This window comes from Clarias gariepinus, chromosome 6 (genome assembly GCF_024256425.1).
Source record: "Clarias gariepinus isolate MV-2021 ecotype Netherlands chromosome 6, CGAR_prim_01v2, whole genome shotgun sequence".
NCBI lineage: Eukaryota > Metazoa > Chordata > Actinopteri > Siluriformes > Clariidae > Clarias > Clarias gariepinus.
The window spans coordinates 7,072,802-7,095,180 of NC_071105.1; positions in this window are offsets into that span (position 1 = coordinate 7,072,802).

Sequence of the window (22,379 nt, forward strand, 5' to 3'; positions counted from 1 at the left end):
CCCGAATCATCAATGTAAGATCAGACTTGATCATACAGTAGAGTATTTGGACTCCACCAGGGCTGCCCTTTTTCCACTAATTCTGTTCTTAATTTTTATAGACACAAATTATAAATTCTGCAAAGTGGCAGAAGGTGTCCAAACTAGTGATCTCGAAATTGCATCCTTGTTATTTGCAGACAATGTGGTCCTGATGGCTTCATCAGTTTGCGACCTACAATGTGTTTTAAGACTGTTTGCATCTGAGCGTGACGCAGCTGGGATGACAGTCTAGCCTTTTAAATCTGAGGTTTTCCAGGTGTTATGGCAGACATTGAACAGGTCTATCAAAAGACACTTATGCAGACATTGTTCCAATATGTAAAAAGAGAGCTATCATTTAATAAGGTAAAGCTATCAAATTTAAAAACTTTAGATAGTGATTGAAAGTATGAGGTCCCAGATACTGTACAACTGGTAGAAAAGGGTTTTCTTTGCAGGGTGGCTGTGCTCTGACCTTTGGAGCTCTGTTGCTTCCTGGATAGCTCCCTGGGGAGGTGTTCCTGGCAAGTCCAACAGGGGGAAGACCATGGAGCAGACAAAGGACTAGATGGGATACTGTATCTTCTATCTGGCCTAGGAGCTTGTGCATAATTTAGTGGAGGAGCTGTAGGAGGTGGCTATGGAAAAGGACATATGAACTGGACCCAGATACAGTTAGTACAGGAAAATGGATGGAGAGACCTGTGTAACATCTGTAATCCTTCTGTAAAACTGGATGAAGACTGGGCATTAACAACATATAACAGTAGAGTAGGGTAGATACTAGATAATAACTGTTTGTTTTACTTACAAAAAGATACGTCCCTCTGGCCTCTTGCTGTTGCTATCACTAAAAATTGTTTAGCTGTTTTTAGACACCATGATGCACATCATGGTAATATGTTCAAAAGAAAATTTAACAGAGAAATATCACTACAGCATCTCAAGAGACACACAAGTTAAGTGGCCTACATGCTATAAGGTGTATTTGTTGTTGGTGTTGTTTCAGCTGATTTAATCCATACACAACTTTTTTTACACCAGATGCCCTTCTTGACACAAATCTCTAATTTTATCTAGTTTTGTCACCCAAAATGAATTGGCCGCAAATCAAACATGGCCCACTGAGCCACCAATACCCAGCATAAATGCTATAAATACAGGTTGATATTCTGTTCGAACTTAAGCTATGTTGTTTTGGGGCTATTCATTCAATGTTACCCCAACTTATTTTAGCAGATTCATTCTAACTTTTAAAAACAGTATTGTCTGTTTTAGTTGAGACTAGTCATGAGAGAAAAGCAAGTTTTAATATAACACATTTGTTAGATACCTGCTCTTTTTCCTTTAAATACGTAACATGACAAACAAAATAATAATAATAATAATAATAATAATAATAATAATAAAAAATAAATAATAATAATAATAATAATAATAATAATAATAATAATAATAAACTTTTTGTAAACACCAAAGTGGAACATCTGTTACAAGAAAACCAGCCCAAGTGGAGAGCATGGTGGTTGATGGGGGATTGAGGTCTTTGTCCTTTCCACCCATTTACTGTACACCAGTCATTCCTAAGCTGGAGTGTCAGTCAGTTGAGCTCCTAAAATATTCATAGCATCTGTTTATTTTAGTAAAAATAAAATTTAGTCACTAGAAACACCCCTGTGGCATGAAAGCCTCATGATGTAATTTTCCCAAATAATTGATGTCTAGTTATAATTTACACATAAACAACTGAGGATAAAAGCCAATTAGAGCCTAAATTGTCACAGGAAACCGTCACAATAACAAACCCACCTGATTTAATGCACATCCTAGAACAGTCATTTTCTTTATAACACTTGTTAGAGAGAATCACAAATTGTTTTCTGCAGGTAATTTAAAGCAGGTATAAAGAAAAAGTGGAATTGCAACCAATAATGCAAAGGGAAGATTCAAATAATACGGTTGATTTTTGGGGGATAAAGTCATGCTTTTATATACAGTATACTAAGACACACTGGTTTTGTGCATAAGTACAACCACTTGGAGAAGACTGGGAAAATAGACTAAAGAAATTGTTTATGGATAAATAGAAGATGCAAAAACAAGATGAGGGGAACTGTCTCTGTCTCTATTTGCTGTGAATAAATTCCATGGATGATTGGCTGTTGGTAATAGGAATGATTCAGCTAGTGTCATCCTGAAAGGTCAGTATCTGCCACACAGAAAGAGAAAAGCAGAGTGAAAAAGACTGAGGACCATTCAATCCGTTTAGGATTCTATTCAATCCATTTTTCCTTTTTGGTCTTTACTTTAGTCTCTTGGGACTCAGATTGGGACTGTTATATATGTTGCATTCTGCACACTGCACCAAATTGTATTAGCACCAGATAACAATGAATTTAAATAATGTTTTCAAACAGAAATTCAGTTTACAAACAAATTATACCCAACATCCTCATATGAGGATCGCACAAGAATGTATAGACAATGTAGTTGGGAGAATATTTCATAGAAGTTTAGGTATGATTTACAAAATAATTACCAGGTTTATCCTTTAGAAATGGCGGCATGGTGGTGTAGTGGTTAGCGCTGTCGCCATGCACCTTCGAGTCCGTGTTCAATTCCCGGCCAGGTTTGATTCCCATCTCTGTGTGCATGGAGTTTGTATGTTCTTCCCCGTGTTTGGTGGGTTTCCTTCAGGTACTCTGGTTTTATACCCATCGTCCAAAGATCTGCAGATTAGGCTAAGTTGGTGTCCTAATTGCCCATAGTGTGTGAATGTAAATACAGGATATGGTGGTATAGACTATAAGTACAGTAAGTGAGAACAAGTGACCCTTTTAGAAATGTTCCCAGTACAGAAAAGACAAGGCTTAAGTTATCCGGAATTTATAAATGCATGTCATGAAAAAATAAAAGGTTAACAACCTAATAAGATAATAATCACATAGGATTATAAAACCAATGAGCTACATACAGTAGTAATGTGCTCTTAGCTTCTGAATAGTAAAGTCTTTAGGATATCCATGTGAGACCACCCACAGCAGCAGAAGGTTTGGCACAGATGCAAAAGCTCCTGCAGTGCATTATACATTGTAATCCAAGTGTAAGTCAGTCTCAACTATAAACAAATAATTAAAGTCAGTTGCTATTGGTAGTAAATAACTGTTGACTAATTTGCCTCCTTACTTTTCATCATCATGACCTTTCCACGTTTTTTCTTGTAAAACATTTAAGCTCAAATTTAAATAAGTTTACATTTTTGTTGAATGTTATTTAATGTTGTTTTGTGGTTTTATGTCCTCGCGAAACAAACAAACAAACAAACAGATCAGACTGGAACATATGTACTGTACATCCTACACTTTTTAAGCTACCTGTTTTTTCTGATCTTTTCTTTCGACTTTTGTGTGCTTCCCTCTCTATCTTTTTCTTAAGTTTTTCCTTATTCCTTATATGGTTCACTGCTAAATATCTATGAAAATTTCCCTACTTTGTTCCTACAGAACAGGAGATTGACTCGGTGCTCTCATGTAAAAGTGGAAGTACAGTACATGATACATGCACTCACCTAAAGGATTATTAGGAACACCTGTTCAATTTCTTATTAGTGCAATTATCTAATCAACCAATCACATGGCAGTTGCTTCAAAGCATTCATAATGAGTCTCGATTTCTGTTGGGACATTCAAATGGTAGAGTCAGAATTTGGTGTAAACAGAATGAGAACATTAGGATCCATCATGCCTTGTTACCACTGTGCAGGCTGGTGGTGGTGGTGTAATGGTGTGGGGGATGTTTTCTTGGCACACTTTAGGCCCCTTAGTGCTAATTGGGCATCGTTTAAATGCCACGGGCTACCTGAGCATTGTTTCTGATCCTGTCCATCACTTTATGACCACCATGTACCCATCCTCTGATGGCTACTTCCAGCAGATTGGTTTCTTGGACATGACAATGAGTTCACTGTACTAAAATGGCCCTCACAGTCACCAGATCTCAACCCATCTTTGGGATGTGGTGGAACGGGAGCTTCGTGCCCTGGATGTGCATCCCACAAATCTCCATCAACTGTAAGATGCTATCCTATCAATATGGGCCAACATTTCTAAAGAATGCTTTCAGCACCTTGTTGAATCAATTCCACGTAGGGTTAAGGCAGTTCTGAAGGCGAAAGGGGGTCAAACACCGTATTAGTATGGTGTTCCTAATAATCCTTTAGGTGAGTGTAGGTATGTTGTGCTTATTCAAGGCATTTGCCTATTCTGTTAAGAAATCAAAGATCATTTTGACACCCATTGTGTGTGTGGGTGATTGTGTCTCTCCTGATCTACAGCCATTAAATAATTCATTAAATAATTAAAAATAAATCATTGTTTTTATATAATTATCAGAGATATTCTTAACTTTATTGACTTAAGTGGTTTAAACTAACCGGTGCCCTAAAAAGTCAAAGTATATCATAAAGATTGAGATATTAGTATTACTGAGTATTACTTAACATCCTTGCCATTTACATAAAGGTTTTAAAGTTCCATTATGCTGTTCTTTGATATGTTTTGTTACATATGTTATGCATTAGATTTATTTTCATGAATATTGATTTGCTTTGTATCAATATTTTGTAGGAACTGCGATACGTTCACAGTTGTTGCACATGGACCCTTTTAGGAAGTGCAATTTCTTTAGAAAAGACGCATGAAGGTGTTCATACTCTGTTTAAAGGGGAAAAGATTTCATGTTTTTCCAAGTCAAGTCCATGCAGAGACTTTTTAAATCAAAATTTAAAAACGTACACCAACATAACGTATAGTGTAACATGTTAAATTATAGCAAATACAATTTAACCTCTTATAGTGTACGTCACTCTTTCACTCCAGGCTCTATGTCTCAGTCCTTCTGTTTCACTCCAGCCCCTGACTTCTACTCCTTATCAGACCAAACACTGTCAACTCCTTCAATTATCTATTCTAATCTATTATTCATTCATTACAAATGATTGAAAACTCTTGTACCTAATAAAAAACAAACAAAAAAAAAAACACACACACACATGATAAACATTAAAGAACTAAAAGATTGCAATACAGTGCTTATTATTGCTACTGTTATAACCAAATACAGTCGCCATGTAAATAAGTGGTACATGTATTATTTTACCCGGATGTTAATCTCTCTAATCATAAGGAATTTATTTTATGAATATCGTAACTAATAAAATAAACTATAATACACATAAAACAATAAAAGTAAAAATAGTTTTTTTCATATACATTTAGGCCTAAACTATTAATGACACAAATAGTTTTGGACCATGACAAAAGAGAACCACTGAGACATTAACCATTAAAACCCACATTATATGCACAACTGGCACATACTGTAATGCTCACATTTCACCGCTGCAAACCTCGCTTCCTGGCGGCTAAAGCTCCTGATTAGTATAGCTTGGAAAGAAAATACAAGAAATGTTTTCCTGCTGAGCGTTTGCCTGTAACATTCCAGGGCACATCACAAAAAGGTTAAGCCTGTGTGTGATGATAATTTAATTTATTATTTATTATGTTATTGGTAAATGCTCTTGATATGTAGACCTTCACAAAATAAATAAGTAAATAAATAAATAAACACTGTGACAAATGGGCGTATTGGACATCAAGGGGGTAGAGGGCAGGTGTTTGGGCACCCTTGATACCCTCCATACTCATACACATACACACATGTTTGCACCAAGTAGACTCTCGGGTGTGTGCAGCCAGCAAAGTGTTTTTTTTTATGCTTGTTTAGTCATACATTGTGTGTGTGTGTGTGGTTTATAGTAAGGTGTGTGATAGGAATCTGTGTTTGTATTTTGTAAGTTGTCATGTCTTTGAACAGTTTAGCTGGGGACTGAGAATGTTGTAGTACAATATGTGCATTAAGAAGAATCATCAATAATGGAGGAGCCATGGTGTCATATATTTCCTCAAGGCAGCGATGGTAAATTAATACATAATACCCTGGCTACAACCCTGGACTCCTGATAACCCAAGCGAGCCTCTGCCAAGCACACAGTGTAAAAAGAATACAGTATCAAGGGGAGGTTTTTCACATTTTGTTCTTTTTCTCACTTATCTTAAAATGGATTCAAATCCTTTTTACCTCTAAACATTTTATATGCAATGATGCTCTACATTGACTGATTGAATGATTTTTCTTTGTTAATTTCTTTTTATAAAAGTATTTAAATCGATCATGGTACTCTTTCAGAGCCCCTCTGGCAGCAATGAAAGCCTCAAAACAGCATGTGAATGATGCTACACGCATGGCACACCCAAACACACACTTTCATCACAGTCAGAGGAAAAAGAACTTCCCAGCATGATGCTGCCACCACCGTGTTTGACTGTAGAAATGGTTTTAATAAGGTGATATGCCTTGCTTTTTCCTCTGCATGTGGTTTGAGAAATTGTCTCATCAGTTCAGGATTTTGCTTTTCATGATCTGAGAATCCTTAAGGTGCTTTTTGGCAAACTCCCAGCAGGATGCCTCGTCCTTTCTTTTTTTTTTAGTGAGGACTGGCCACTGTACCACTGATTGCAATCTTCATTTTTTTTTTTTTTTTTTTTTACAGATCCCCATGGTGGAAAAGGAACATTCCAATGATCTACTCTGTCATAGATGCTTCCACAAACTGAGTGATAGGCACACCTGTTACATTCTCAAGGATTGGAGAATCCAGGTATTGTCAAATGGCTTCTAGTAATATATTCAAAACGGTTCCTCTTCAAACTTTTTCTTTTTCTGCCTGGTACACAATCATGTTGCTGATCAGTAGCTGGTCCTTGCAAACTATGTGATGCTCTTGTTATTAGGGAGTAATTATTATTATTATTATTATTATTATTATTATTATTATTATTATTAACTAGCAACTTGTTACATTGATGTTAATTAGCATGAACTGGTGAAGAGTGTAAATGTCCGCTTTGGGATGTCACAGCAAAAGTAATTCCTTTTGTGTTGTTGTTATTTAGAAAGTTAATTAACACAGTATGCTTGATAAAATGCTTTGTTTTCTTGGCAACACAGATTAATGTTTGTTAATTAATGCCATGAGAATAAATGGCAAAATAAGCACCCACACCCCTCATAGGCTTTTGGTTACAAGACAATGGAAACAGAAATTTATTGACTTATACTGTCTTTTCCATCCACACTTTCATCTATGTTTAAGGGTTTTCCATGTTTATATGTTGTGGTTTGGCATTAGTGAACCTACAGGATTTACAGTGTCTAATATGTATTGGAACAATGTCTGTCAGCAAACATCAGTCCCGTTGCTTTTTGATTTTTTTACTGTATTTGTTACAGAGACAATGAAGTGAAATGCAACTGCCGAAAATATAACTACCTTCTACTCATCTTCTACTTTCTTTAGACCACTGGTGTAGACAGGAATAGATGGTCCTGCCCCTTCGCCACCTGAAACAGTGTGCATTATCCAGTGGGTTTGTTGTAATTGCACCAGACATATCAATTTGCGAGAGGACATACCCAAGATGCTGGTGGAAGCCTAGTGTGACAGTAACAGCATGGCATCATTTCAGCTTACAGTGAATCATTTAATTCCCTGGAGAAATGTGTCCTACTGCACTTGTGTACGGAAGGAGGAAAAGGAAAAAAATAAAGATGATGGGATATGTGACTGTTGAATTTTTTATGAAGGAAGGATAGAGAATTTACCTCTCTAGATAAACCAATTTTGATGAAGAGAAATACTTTCAGTAATCCTGAATGACACCCAATGAATATGATGATCCTGCAGTGCATGCTATACCAACCCTAGTTGCATCTTTCCGATGACTGGTCTTGTGTAGCTTGAAGCACCTGCCTTTTGTATGTCCATAAACAATTTATCCGGACTTCATGTGTTGTTAAGATTTGAAACAGAAAGTATCCTCTCCCAAAATCCAACTGCCAGATTGGTGTATATTCAAAACCTAATCTGTGGTTCAGATTTGAATTCACCTGCCTATTAGTCTGCTTTTTTTTTTTTTTTCTCAATAAAATGGGCTGGATTTTGTTGAAAGCGCTGGAGAAGAACATGATACTCACAGCACCTTTCCCCTTATCAAGGTGGGAGAGGGTCTGATGGAGCAGGTAGAGGATGGTGTCAGCAACACTGATATTCTGCCTGTAGGCAATCTGCAGGGAATCTAGTGCAGGATTGACCAAAGGGTGATGATTGATGATTTATAAATACTAAGATGGTAAATGAATACAGTAGTTTTTCTATTCGTCTTTTAGGTCTAAGGGCCTTGTGTGCATATGTATGTTTGGGGTGTGTCTGTGTGTGTTAAAGAGAGAAAGAGAGAGAGAGAGAGAGAGAGAGAGAGAGAGAGAGAGAGCTTTACCATGTATGCCTTTGCACACAGGATTGCTTGTGAAATCTATTTGGATTTATTTGGCCTTAGAGTTATAGACCTGAACATGATCTATGGTATTTTCCAGCGTAATGAAAATTCCCTTATATAAAAATAATTATGTAATAAAAAATACATATATGCACATATAACCCAGTGACTGGGATATTCCCCTGTCTGTCAGAATAATAACTCTTTATGATATTTTACATAATTTAGCACAGTTATAAAAATTTCTAGCTGAGTTTGCTGCTAGAAAAAGGGTGAAAACTACAATTATTTTTTATGCATAATATTTGTCTGTCTGTCTGTCTGTCTGTTTGTTTGTTGTATTGTTGTAACATGTTGCATATGCTGTTGCCATCCAGAACAATAATAATTATTATTATGTCATTCCATTAAAGCAGTGGCATTCGCATGGCAGAGAAGCTACATATAGCCCATAGTTGCTGGGCACAAACATAATAGGTCTGTTACATTAACTCCTGTTTTCCCCAATTGGTCTTGTACCATTTTTTCTTTTGTATTTTAAGTAATATGATAAGCTGCTTACAAGCACACCCATGCTGGAGAAAGTATAACAGCAGTACACCAGAACAGGTGAGAAATCACGTCTGAAAATTTGGCGAGCAACTTGGCAAGCTCTGTTATCAGTGACATTTAGAGATAGCCTCCAAGTAAGATCAAAGTGAAATTTGATTTGTTTGGATAACCCACAAAGCTGTGTTTGGAATCTTAGCACCAGAACAGGTCTCTTCTTTATTTAAAGAAATTAAGTTGGTTAATCTGTCAAGCATTTCCTCCATCATTTATAGCATATCAAAGTCAACCTCTCCAACCTTCCAGTTGCATTTGCAACCTTACCAGAGGGCAATTTATTTTCAATTAGATATGCTGAGTAAAAATAAGGATTTTACCTCTTAGTGCACAATTGCTCTCTTGGGAGTGCCTATTTTTTAGAGCCACTGGTGCCTTTGCCATTCTCTTGCTGTAAGTAAACTCCAGTAGTGGAGTTTTGCTCCCAGTATGTACTACAATGTTTAATGGGTGGTGGATCATCCTCTCAGTTCTCTTTAATAATCTTCAACAACCCCTTGGGCTTTTGCCTATATAATTAATTGATGGGGAAAAGACCGTAGAGGCCTGAGGCTTTTCCCAGGCTGAAGAAAATAGTGTTTTCAATAATTTATCCCAGTTACAGCTTAAGTATTTTTGTTTACCATCACTCTGTATTATCTTATTGGTTTGGAAATGGGAAATGGATATTCCTTAAATGGATAAACATTAGTGATGATAGATAGATAGATAGATAGATAGATAGATAGATAGATAGATAGATAGATAGATAGATACTGCACTTTATTTTAAGAAAAGTAAAATTAAACAAAACATAAGCATGAGGTTATTAATATGAGAAAGCAGAATAGCAAATGGATCACAAATAAAGCACTTGTGCAAGCATTTCAATTTAATGACTTCAGTTAAGTATCAGATAGCAACATTAAACTAAAGTGAGCATGTCTTACTACAATGTGCACAAAATCACATGCAAATAATGGTTATAAAACTCAAAAGGGCTGCTCTTTTCACTTAAAAAAAAGATAAAAAAGTAATACACATTATCTAATAAACTGTATTAATAATGTACTGTATATTAATATATGTGTTTATGGTGGTGTTTACCAAGAAATATGAGGATGTGGTATATTACCATAAGTGAGAATCAGATATCGTCATTGTACAGGAAAATATTTAGACAAATTTTGGCTCAAAACAATTTGCATATTTTATTGCATAAAATTCCACCAAAAGACTGAACTATTTATTTATAACTTATTTGTTAAACTATATATTTTTCTTATATTTTATCTGTTTTTGGACATTATATATTTTAACCTGTATCACTGGCACATCCATAACATATCATCAGCAGTAATGAGAAGTTGAATGTGATGGTGTGATGAATGTGAATGAAGTGGATGATTTACTCTTTAGGCTTTTGTCTGAGATATAGCAGCAGAAGTAAATAGACCGAGCTCACATAATTGTTTATCAAAATACCCATTAAAATAATGACAGACAAAAAAAAAGAACTGCACTTTTTTTTCTTTTTTAATATAAGCTTACATTTATTTATTTTTTTCATTTTATATTTTGGTATTCAAAGAAAATACAACAAAAACCTGATATGAAAAACAAAAGACTAGGTTGAGCTTCATTAACTGCAGCCTGTGGATTGCCTAAGGCTGCCTAGGTGCTCTGACCATGTCTCCTTCTGTCTGCCAGAATACAAAATATTGGCCCTGAACCTCATGGATACTTCAAGTACCTCTGGTATTAGGACATAAGCAGAATGTTCACACGTGTGTTACAGCTACTCAGTGCTTACAGATGTTGGCTTTGACTGGTCAAGTACAGTAAGGGTTTGACTTATCCTAACTAGGTTTACTGCTTATAACCCTGGGCAGGAGGACATCAATAAACCATGGGCTAAGATATACTGCCATGTACTTCTTCATGTCTGAAGAAAAGCCACCCAGTTATTATTCAGAAATTAAACACAACTCAGAGAATTTTAAAATGGGGAGAAAATTATATTGAAATATCCTAAGAAATCCTATAATTTGAGTAGTCTTTCATAATCTAATAAGTATTTTTTCAAGTTGGGTGTTATTAAATAATCTGTCTAGAAAAGTTCAAAAATAGTCCAGTTTTAATGATCATATATTTGGTTTGTTATGCTACTGTAAAGGCAAATAAATTGTTAGGAATTTTTATTGGCTTTTATCCTTAATACATCCTGAATTTAGCATGGACTTTGACATATGTAGCTTTTTAAGTCCTACAGCTGAATATGTGTGTGTGCTGGGGAGGGGTGGTAGAATGGGTGGATACTTGGGTTTTCAGAAATCTCCAAGGATATGTCAAGATTTAGCGACTTTAACTGACAATTAAGACATTCTGAGCCGAACTGAGCTCTGTTCTCACTGGGGAGTCAGTCATCAAGGGGGTATATAAGGAGGCTCCATTAACCTCCCAGCATGCATCTGTGCATGACACAGTAATAGGTAAAGCGTATTAGAGGCAGAGTGTCATTTATTTTCTCCTAATGACATGATCTGACTTTAATCTCTTCTCTTTTTATAACAGCATGTGTTTAACATGGGACAGTCTCTACCTCTCTCTCTCTCTCTCTCTCTCTCTTTGAAAAGTCTGTCTTTGCTATGACCAAGCCAACGAAAGACAATTCTGATTCTAAAAACTAACTTCTCTTGATTGTAATGTGTTGAACTCGCACAGTAATAAGAACAGCATAGTGCTTTTTGTTTTTATTTATTATTTGACACTTACCTGACACTGTCCGGATCTTCCAAACAAAATATATTTTATTTATTTTTTTTTTTTACCTTTTTTAAGTTAATATTCCATACTAGGTCACAGAAGCTTTTTTAACTGGTGAAGATGTCTGTCTTCATTTAGTGAGATATTTTTTGATTATGGCTTTGTCAGAGACACACGATCAGTTACCAAGCTTTATTCAGCTTGGGTCAAAAGAGTCTCATATTTTTACTAAAGACTTTAATATCAATTTCATTAGACAGCGAATGAAAAAGAAGCTATATTTATTTTGTCAGTGTGGGGAAAAAGTAGATTTTTCTGAGGAGGAAAAGCTGTTAGAAAATATTTTGTAAATTGTTGGTTATATTAGTGTATATCCTGGATGATTTTGCAAAATTCTATACCTCAATTTTCAACAGTTTTATCGCAAAGAAAAACAGGTGCGATTGTATTGGTGGTCAAGCACATACAGTATGTACAACATACATGTACCTGTACAGTATGCACTTGGAACAAGTAAAAAGCAAGTGCTCAGTTTTGTTTCACATAAAATATTTCAAATTATATAGCTAAAACGCTATAATAAAGCTATGAAGAATAAAGGAAAAATGAAATTTACAGTGAACTATCAGACACTTTTTTTTTTTTACCAGTTTCAGTTTCATTTTGTTTTTTTTATATAGAATGCAACATATATCATCTGATTGGGTCAGAATTGGGTACAGCAGAAACATAACCAGGCTTAACAAACTTAACAGCTCTCTGAACACAATGTATTACAATGTATAGAATTTAAAATCTTTAATTTTTTTTTTTTTTTTTTTGTGAAGCTGCTTTGGGACAATGACCATTGTTAAAAGCGCTATATAAATAAAATTGAATTGAATTGAATTGAATGCAAGTAGCTCATGTCTCTTGTAAACATAGCTATTGCATATCTCTTGAGTGCATCATGTGTCTGCCTTTTTGTATAAATTTTATTTTCTGAGTTTTAATGCTGAGTAGTTTCAAATTACACTCACTGACAACTAATAATCTCAATGAGTATACATACATTATTGACCCTATATATGAAATAGTGGACCTGTGTTGATATAAACCCCAGAGAAAGACTTATATTATTTATTATTTTCAGGAATATTGAAAAGTCTTTAACATGTGTTTTTTTATGTCTGTCATTACTCTTTATAATTAGAAGAGTAAGTTCTGGGCAATGGTATTGGGCAACAGTCCTTTAGGGTTTTAATGGGGTTTTAGCAGAGGTGTCAAGTAACAATACTTCGTTACCTTACTTAAGTAAATATTTTGGGTATCTATACTTTACTGGAGTAATTATTTTTCAGCTGACTTTTTACTTCTACACCTTACATTTTCACACAATTATCTCTACTTTCTACTCCTTACATTAAAAAAAGGCTCATTACTCCTATTTTATTTCAGCTTGTCATTCAAAAAAAAAAAAAAAAAAAAAAAGAAACATCTGGATAAATCACGCCATCCGAATCGAGCGAATTTGATTGTGGTTGGATGAGAAGTATAAACATACCATTTCAACACCCTATTGGTTGGTACGCGATCCATCGCACCTGCACATGACGTCACGTCACCCACTTCAGCAAGGACATTTAAATAAAATAGCATTTTCGGTTGATAAGGTTGTGATAAGTAGACGAAGATGTCCGTGATAGAGACTCAAGATTTGAGCAAAATGTCACAACCAAGCACCAGCGAGGAAGGTAACAGCACCAGGAAGGTGCTATATATACATATATATCATTTGTTTTGATTAATGACTTGAATTAATCATTTATTCTGACAAGGGTAATTGTTACTAAGCCTGCCCTGGGTGCACTAATTTTCTTGTATGTTGCCCTCACAGATTCCTGCGGTTAAGCTTGGATGTACATTTACATTCCAATAAAGGTTACCTATGACATGCCTCTGAAGTTTGACTTTTTGCACTATTAAAATACTTATAGGCAACTAGTTATCATATCTTCTTCTCCATAAAACATGTTAATGGTCAGTAGTACACATACAGTATATGGTTCTTTAATGTATTTGCATTGTACTAAAATGCATTCTTTTTTAATTGCCATATACAGTATCCCAAATCACTATGGACGTTAAAAATACAACAAACAAACAACAACACATTTTTCTTTTTTTTTATGAGGTGTTAGTGCAGTATATACTGTAGGCCCGTGGCACAGTCTAAGCTTTTACCCTTAATGCTTTTTTCCCCTTACGTTACTTTTATACTTTAAGTAATTTTGAAACCAGTACTTTTACACTTTTAGTTGAGTAAAAAGCTTGAGTTGATACTTCAAAGACAAGAAGTCTTTTTAAGTCCTAGTATCTACAGTGGTGTGAAAAACTATTTGCCCCCTTCCTGATTTCTTATGCAGTTTTTAAATGAAGGTTTACGTTATTAAGGGAGAAAAAAAAACTCCAAATCTGTAGTCACCCCCAGGCCTGATTACTGCCACACCTGTTTCAATCAAGAAATCACTTAAATAGGAGCTACCTGACACAGAGAAGTAGACCAAAAGCACCTCAAAAGCTAGACATCATGCCAAGATACAAAGAAATTCAGGAACAAATGAGAACAAAAGTAATTGAGATCGATCAGTCTGGGAAAGATTATAAAGCCATTTTTAAAGCTTTGGGATCAACTTTATCCACTTATGGCAAAAACATGGAACAGTGGTGAACCTTCCCAGGAGTGGCCAGCCGACCAAAATTACCCCAAGAGCGCAGAGACAACTCATCCGAGAGGCCACAAAAGACCCCAGGACAACAACTAAAGAACTGCAGGCCTCACTTGCCTCAATTAAGGTCAGTGTTCACGACTCCACCATAAGAAAGAGACTCGGCAAAAACGGCCTGCATGGCAGATTTCCATGGCGCAAACCACTTTTAAGCAAAAAGAACATTAATTTTGCTAAAAAACACCTCAATGATTGCCAAGACTTTTGGGAAAATACCTTGTAGACCGACGAGACAAAAGTTGAACTTTTTGGAAGGTGCGTGTCCCGTTACATCTGGCGTAAAAGTAACACAGCATTTCAGAAAAAGAAAATCATACCAACAGTAAAATATGGTGGTGGTAGTGTGATGGTCTGGGGTTGTTTTGCTGCTTTAGGACCTGGAAGGCTTGCTGTGATAGATGGAACCATGAATTCTACTGTCTACCAAAAAATCCTGAAGGAGAATGTCCGGCCATCTGTTCATCAACTCAAGCTGAAGCGATCTTGGGTGCTGCAGTAGGACAATGACCCAAAACACACCAGCAAATCCACCTCTGAATGGCTGAAGAAAAACAAAATGAAGACTTTGGAGTGGCCCAGTCAAAGTCCTGACCTGAATCCTATTGAGATGTTGTGGCATGACCTTAAAAAGGCGGTTCATGCTAGAAAACTCTCAAATAAAGCTGAATAACAACAATTCTGCAAAGATGAGTGGGCCAAAATTCCTCCAGAGCTCTGTAAAAGACTCGTTGCAAGTTATCGCAAACGCTTGATTGCAGTTATTGCTGCTAAGGGTGGCCCAACCAGTTATTAGGTTCAGGGGGCAATTACTTTTTCACACAGGGCCATGTAGGTTTGGATTTTTTTTCTCCCAAAATAATAAAAACCATCATTTAAAAACTGCATTTTGTGTTTACTTGTGTTATCCTTGACTAATAGTTAAATGTGTTTGATGATCAGAAACATTTTGTGTGACAAACATGCAAAAGAATAAGAAATCAGGAAGGGGGCAAATAGTTTTTTACACCACTGTATATCTTTGTTTGGTTGTTGTGCACCTTTTTCATTTACTTTATTTAGTTTTGTATAATACATGTTGGCTTTATCTACTTGTTTGTGTTTGTTCTTTTTGGTTACCGGCCTTTTAACGCAACACCGACACAAAGATAAAAGACCTCTCGATTTTTGTAGCCACAGTTAATTTAAAATTAGCTGATCGTTACACGGTAAAACCGATGGCATCTTTTCTATGTATTGACGGGTTTCCAGAGCTGTTGTTCAGTTATGGTAATGGGCGTTTCTTTTTCTGACACGCGCTGTATCGGTAGACCAGTCATAAATCACCGCGCCATCTGACCAATCACAGCAGTGAGGGCTCACGGAAAGGAGGGGTTTAGACAGACTGAATCTTTAAACTGCTTCACACGAGTCGTTTACGAATCATTTAGAAATGGGGTAAAATTAAATCTATTTTTGACCTGTAAACCTGTTTTAAGAGACTCATTAAGCAATATTAGCAACCTTTAAAACGGCATAATTTGGGCACTTTAAATCATATGAAATACACAGTCACATAGACACCCACGCAAACACACAAGGACACACAACATAACACGTGTAGCCTAAATAAATAAAATAAAAAATAAATAAGTTTATTCCAGTAGACAATATTTAGTGTGCCATATTCTAAATTATTTTGTGAGATTGCAAATTTTTGACATTATAATTGTTGGAGACTTTAATATTGAGTACAACATTTATGCCCATTTTATATTCAATTGGGAAAAGTTAAATGACATTAGGGAGGAATATGGAAAGCAGGGTTTGAAGACTACTGGAAAAGAGATCTTTCCTTAATTTCTAAATTATTTTATTAGTTCAATTGTGTTAAAAATCCTCCGTCCAGCAATATAGTTAAGAGATTGTAGGTCAATATGGTGAAGAAGAAATATTTTAGATAATAGTGCATTGAATGTTGATTCCACGGCTGTCATGACAGGTATAGTTACCTATATGATATTTACAGTTTGAAGTTTCACACCACTTTGATTTATATTTTATTTATTTAGGCTACACATGTTATGTTAGTATAAAGAACATACATTTGTGTCATTTTCCTGTACCTGTGCATATAATATAGTTTTGTTTCTGTTCATCCCCAAATGATTTTTGCTACAAAAAAATGCTAAAATATTGTATCCAATATTTAATTGCATTCATTATTATTATTATTATTATTATTATTATTATTATTATAATAATTATTATTATTATTAAGTTTTGCTGTTTTCATTTCTTTTATTTAGTAAAAAATAATTGGTTGACTTTTCTAGACTTGGTTTAGTGCTTGATGTCTTTCACCCTTCCTACCCTATCCAGCAAATATTATATTCAAAATATAATGCATGTATGAGTGTATGCACAATAACTTTATGCTTCACTATAAAAGATAGCACCAGGCCAGAGGTCTCTTTCAAACCCTTTTTCACACTCTCATTATTTTCCCACCATCTCACTTACCATCACAGCAAATCTGCTACCTTGATATTTTTTGCTTATTTATCACTATACAAGCTGCCTGGGTTCTAACACACAGTAAAATTTGTCACTGAAGTGTGACAGACAGCTTCTCCCGTCTAAGCTGCATCTTCACACCCACATGATTAAGAGCTAGAATGAAAATAGCTACTTAAAGATATAATAAATGGATCCATGAACAGCATATTTAATGACAGGTTATGTTTTATTTCTCTTCTCCATGAGAGGGCATACTTATAGCAAGATCAATTGTAATAGACAGTAAATAAAACTTAAATGAATTAGGAATTATTTTTTAAATAAATTAGGAATATTATACAGTATATATCACTTATAACAATCACAGCTTACATAATTCATAATTATAATTCATAAATCACAATTACATAATTTTTCATAAAGCTCATGTTTAACTCAGACAGTAAATAAAACATAAATAAATTAAGAATTACATTTTAAATAAATTGAGAATGATAACATTTTGTAGCATTTAACTGATTGGATCTATCTGCTTGGATGCAGCAGTTACTGTAGGATCAAGTCTGGTACAGTTTTTATTACCAGTTTTTATTATTTTATTTATTTATTTATTTATTTATATTTTTTACCCCAATTACTCAAAAATGGTACAGTGGGGCAAAAACGTATTTGGGTAGCCACCAATTGTGCAAGTTTTCCCACTTGAGAGAGGCCTGTAATTTTCTTTTTTGTAATAATTAAAAAAAAAATCGAGAAAATCACAGTGTAGAATTTTTTAATAATTTATTCGCAAATTATGGTGGAAAATAAAAATTTGGTTAATAATAAAATTTCATCTCAATACTTTGTTATATACTCTTTGTTGGCAATGAGAGAGCTCGAGCATTTTCTGTAAGCCACAAGGTTTTCACACACTGTTGCTGGTACTTTGGCCCATTTCTCCATGTAGGTCTCCTCTAGAGCAGTGATGTTTTTGGGCTGTCGCTGGGCAACACAGATTTTCAACTCCCTCCAAAGATTTTCTATGGGGTTGAAATCTGGAGACTGGCTAGGCCACTCCAGGACCTTAAAATGCTTCTTTCGAAGCCACTTCTTCGTTGCCCGGGCGGTGTGTTTGGGATTATTGTCATGCTAAAAGACCCAGCCACGTTTCATCTTTAATGCCCTTTGCAGAAAAACAGCCCCAAAGCATGATGTTTCTACCCCCATGCTTTACATTAGATATGGTGTTCTTTGGATTCAACTTAAACTTATTTCTCCTCCAAACAAGAAGTTCTATTTTGGCTTCATCTGACCATAAAAAATTCTCCCAATCCACTTCTGGATCATCCAAATGCTCTCTAGCAAACGTTAGATGGGGCTGGACATGTCCTGGCTTAAGCAGGGGGACACGTCTGGCACTGCAGGATTTGATTCCCTGGCGGCGCAGTGTGTTAAGGTTGGTAGCCCTTCTTACTTGGGTCCCAGCTCTCTGCAGGTCATTCACTAGGTTCCCCGTGTGGTTTTGGGATTTTTGCTCACAGTTCTTGTGATCTTTTTGACCCCATGGGGTGAGATCTTGCATGGAGCCCCAAATCAAGGGACATTATCAGTGGTTTATATGTCTTCCATTTTCTAATAATTGCTCCCAAAGTTGATTTCTTTACACCAAGCTGCTTACCTATTGCAGATTTAGTCTTTCCAGCCTGCTGCAGGTCTACAACTTTGTTTCTGGTGTCCTTTTACAGCTCTTTGGTCTTGGCCATAGTGGAGTTTTGATTGTGACTGTTTGAGGTTGTGGACAAGTGTCTTTTATACTGATAACAGATGCCATTAAAATGGGTAACGAGGGGAGGACAGGAGCCTCTTAAAGAAGAAGGTACAGGTCTGTGAGAGTCAGAAATCTTGCTTGTTTGTAGGTGACCAAATATTTATTTTCCACTATAATTTTCAAATAAATTCTCGAAAAATCCTACAGTGATTTTCTGGATTTTTTTCTTTTCTTATTTTGTCTCTCATAGTTGAGGTACTGTATACATGTGATGAAAATTACAGGCAGCTCCCATCTTTTTTTCAGTGGGAGAACTTGCACAATTGGTGACTGACTAAATACATTTTTGCCCCACTGTATATGATATTTAGGAAAAGTGTTACCATGCCTAAGTTGTATGCAGTAACAATACAGGACTCATAACACTGAAATTTCAAAGCCGTGCTTGCAATAGCTGCCAAAAGAGCTAAAGCAAGGAACCTGTTGTTCTTCCTTATTTAGGTATTTATTTATTTTTTCTAAAATCGCATTCATTGTTTGCAATTAATGACTGGTCATTTAAAGTAACGAGGTATGTTTTATCCTAGGTGGCCCAAGCAAAAATATGCGCGAATGACATTTTAGAGGACAGACACATTTACATTAGAGTCAGGTAAAAGTCATTTGTAGTTATGAATGTGAACCGTTAGGATGTCCAATTACAATCTGACCAAAAAAATCTAAGATGTAATGTGAATGTAGCCTTTCATAACTGATAAAGTCTTTCATAAATGTTAAATATGCACATATGCACTATATTACTGTAACTCAAATGATCACAAATATTAATATTTAATTAATTAATTTTCTTTATTGCTGAACAATCTATAGAAAGGAGCACAATAGAGTATATACAACAACACTATACATTCTTTCTAAATAAATGCAATTAATTTCACAATTAGATGATGTGGTATAGCATACAATGAGATCATTTCTTTTTTTAAGAGTAAAAATATCTGAGCATAATGCAAACTGACAGAAAGGGAGGATGCTGTTTGTAGATGCAGGAGAGAAGCCAGTCAAATAACTTGTTTTATACACATGCTATTGTAAAAATGGCACAACAGTAAAGTCAGATCATTTTCAGTAGGGGAAAATAAACAACATTCAGCCTTTAATTTGTTTTACCTCCTACTAAATTAATAAAAATTAAGTGCACAGAGGCACGCTGGCATGGTAATGAAGCCTCTTTATGTGCACTTGTCCCTATTCCTTTGGTGAATGATTCCAAAAAGCAGTCATTTTTATGGTGAGTTAGCAAAAATGTAAAAGTAAGGTGATATACTGCACTAAATGTTATTTTATTGTATCGTTATTGAACAATGCTTAAATTGTATACACACACACACACACACACACACACACACACACATGATTATACATATAATGTATACTCACATTATATGTATACTTATTTAAATCTGTACCATTTACAATATTTAAAATTATTTAGAAGTAGATAACAATTTTAATACATGTATTTGTGTAAAAAAAAAACTAAGATTTTTTATTATTTTTTACGATATGTTTCCCATAAGTGGCAAGTATCTGTAAATAAGGTAGACCATGTTGATTTTGTATGGTGGCTTAAAATGGAAAGGGATCAAAAAAGGGGCAGCTTAAAAAAAGAAATAAAAATTATTTTATCACCTAATCAATCAATCACCAAATTAGTAAAGAAAACTAAGAAACTATTGTATGGTGTATAAGGTATAGGCCTATAACTTTAATGAATGAGACTACTGGCGCATGAAGTATAAGATTATACAGCGTGGGTAAAAAGTAACTTGGGATTAAAAACTTGGTCTTAAAGTGCATATTTCTAAAACAAATTTCTAAAAACTAACTGTACTGTATGTGCATAGAAAAATGGGCCAGATGGCATCAACTAGTTTTCTGGTGGTATCAATGACTGGGGATGGAATTGACAGCCTTTTGAAAAGAAAGTCATTTGGGATATTGCTGAGAACCTCCTGAATCCATGCCTCCAAGTCCTCTAGGGTGCGAAGCTTTGTCCTATACATTTTTTTTCTTTGAATTGCCCCATAAACTGCCCCCAAGCACAATGTGAGGTCCAAGAAGGAACAGATGTTCAGAATTAGAATACAAAATCTTGAGTTTTCTGCACAAAGCCCATCCCACTGGCCACCTATGAGCTAAAATTAAATGCCTACTGTATCCCAGGCCTTTTTAACCAACAGCATTGCCTGACCTCACTAATGCTCTAGTGACTGTGAATATAAGCTTTAGTGAATATAAAACTCACAGCCACACTGGGATAGCAGAAACCTATCCCAGGAATGTGGAGGTTATTATGGTATCTATGCTTCTTTAATTGAATCTCGCACGCTTATGTCTGTCCTCACTTCTGTTTTTTCCCTCAAATAAAGTACTTCCAAGCCTGTGCCCCGGTTCCCCCTTCTTCTTATGTGTAATGAAAATAGACAATTATTTATTTATTTATCTTTTCTTATGTGCTGCAGAGCGCTGGTTTTAATCGTGACCCATGGAAGGTGGAATTGATCTTCATTGACTGGGGGAGACCCAAGAGGTATGCCACGGGATTTATTCAACCTCAGGTTCCTCCTCCAGGAATGTTGGGGAGGGGTACCCTAATTGCCACTCGAAAGGTGACATGCCAAGAAATGTGCCATAGGGTATTGTAGACATATTCTACCCACATTAGGTTGTCAGACCAGGATGCCGGGTTGGAGGAGGAGGACGGGTTGTGCTCTAGATCTTGATTTACCCTCTCCATCTGACCATTGAACTTGGGGTAAAAACATGATGTCAGGCTGCCTGTGGCCCCAATGCGCCTACAGAATGCCCCCAAAACCGACTAGGGAATTGCGGACTCTGGTCAGAGAATAGGTCATTTGGGAGGCTGCTGGGATGATGTTCTCGGTTACTACAGTAGACCTTCTGACGGAGGGTCCATTGGTGTGAGAGCACAGTCAAACCGGTTGAAGAAGAGGGACTGTCTGGCCGACTGTATATATTCTATATATTCTATATATTGATGTTTGGCCCCTTCTAGCCAGTGTCTCCACTGTTCTGGGGCCATCTTTATGGCAAGGGGCTGCTGATATTTCTTTTTGCCAGGGTCTGGCAATGTAAAAAGTTGTCACAGGGATATAATTTCTGGTCCTCCCTGGAACGCTGGGGGAAAGCCTCCACTATAACCTGGGTCTCTGGATCTGGAATCCGTAGACTGGAGCTGTAGTGAGGTTAGTTTTTATGGCCTTGAAGGCCCCTTGAGCCTTCTCCGTCCATCTAAATTACCCTAGGCCCTTTTTTTCAGGGCTGCCAAGGTACTAAAGTTGCGGATGAATCTGCGGAAAAAGCGCTGAATGGCCCTAAGTTGCATGTTACAGTATGAGTCTTTGATAGACACTGTAGGACTCTGGTGTGGACACCTATATCAAGTGTACATTAAATAAGAAACCTTGTCTTTATACAGGAATAAATGTGAAGTTTTTAGGCATGTATTAGATGTGTAAGAATATCGTAGTAAATGAATAGCAAAAAATAAAAATAAAAATGTATGACACCATACAT